Raw genomic sequence first — 2,030 nt, 5'->3', positions numbered from 1 at the left:
CGATACTACATAAAAGAAGCAAAATATCAGACCAGTAACATGTCTTTTAAAATGCATTTGTCGTTCCGACTCTCGTGGTAAAGATTGATAATTTCATATCATCAACATGCATTCGGTTGTCACATTACATTTATTTGGGTTTCAGAACGGTTTTCGAAGTCATGACACGTCACTACCAAACAAAGTGATTGGGTGCGTTCCATTTGCCTGATATGGCAACTTCAATATCATTGATAATGAAAAGAATTATCCTCCCTGGTCTTGGATGGAAAACCGCATATATTATTGCTTAGAGGTGGGAGTGATAGCACTGAATAGTCAGTCGTTACCTAGTGCCTGCAGTATACACATCCAATATTTCAACTATCCAATAGACATATATGGAATTGAATACAATTAGCCATAATCCCTATAAAACCTAGTGGCAAAACATGAAAAGCAAAGTGTTGCGTTATTACATAATTTATTTATTTCATAGGGGATTTTTAGATCCACTTCCAATAAGGTATTTGTTTTGTGTAGGCTTACACCACCTTAGAATTTGATAATTGTGTAAATATCTATAGGAAAAGGTGACTTTTATTGATACATTTGCTTTAATTTAGGTAATATATATTTCGGAGAGTGAATGAATGCAAATATGTTGACAAACAGGGCCTTACAAGATTTATACGTTTTGTGTGGTTTATGACTTTTCCCCTCTATACCCAGAGAAATAGACTCTTTGTTTAGTTTTTTTTTTTTCAAATTGGTCCTGTGACCTATAAAATCAGTTTTGAAAAATACTTGATGTAAAAGGATGTAATATTAAATGTCAAAATATTAACCTACTGTAGTTGGTTCAGAATCGACATTTCAGATGTCTTAAGCAATATTAAAAATGTACTTCTGGTCACAAAATGTTGGAAAATTTCAAAATAAATGTGGTCAACATATTACATCCAAACTGATGTAAATTGAATTTCTTTATTGTTTAAGAAAATGTGGCTCCCAAAACATTGACAACAATTAATATTTGTTCATTTCTAAGAGTACTTTCAATAAAAAAGTGGGTAGTAAAACACGTTCCAAGGTCAATGCAGAATATGGAATACATATTGCCTCATAACTCACATTTTTTTATGTGCCACAGTGAAATCAATATACGATATGCTCAGAAGAGTCTGTAAAATAAGACAAACATGTCTGATCATGGGGAATGGTGTGCTACATCTAGCAACACAATATTTTCCACACCCTCTTTAGCCCCCAATGCAAAACACTTTAATAGACAGTACATGGGATAAATATTGCCTCATACAGAAAAATCGATTCTATACGCTGCAGTGAATGTACTGTAGGACATTTTCAGAAGAGTGTGTGGCGTAATTTGCATTGTGGCCAACAGTATGGGCGGAGTAAAACACCAGCAACAATTGCAAATACACAGTGCCCCTTGATTTTTTGTTGTTGCATATAATCACTCTATACAGTTTCCTGAACATTTCCTGCAACACATTCACTGCGGCGTATATAATAGTTTTTTCTGTATAGGGCAATGTGTATATCATTTACGATCATTTGCAATGTTGGCCAATGGCATGGGAGGAGTAAAATACCAGCAACAATTGCGAAACCATAGTGCCCCTTGATTTTTTTCATATTTTGAATCTATACATTCTCCTGAACATTTCCTACAGTACATTCACTGTGGCGTATATAATTGTTTTTTTCTGAATGATGCAATATGTGTCCCATTTACAGTACATAATTTATTGCGATGGAAAGTATAGTGTTTCTGGATTTAGCGCAAAGATCCCATATATAACTAATTAACACCAGCAAATTAACAAGAATTACTTGATAAAGGATTGATCAATTTATTTTTAAAATATGAAATGTTTAAAATTTTTTTGTGAAGTTCTATTTAAACAGCATTTTTCTTTAGTTTATATTTCTTAATATATAGATATTAATTTTATTATCTATATCTTTACAATATGCACTAAGCAAAGCAGCAAAATAGATAAACTTATTATTAGTAATAAAGC

Source organism: Esox lucius, chromosome 21 (genome assembly GCF_011004845.1).
Source record: "Esox lucius isolate fEsoLuc1 chromosome 21, fEsoLuc1.pri, whole genome shotgun sequence".
NCBI lineage: Eukaryota > Metazoa > Chordata > Actinopteri > Esociformes > Esocidae > Esox > Esox lucius.
The sequence above is the reverse complement of the archived record's forward strand: the minus strand, read 5'-3'. Positions refer to the sequence as shown.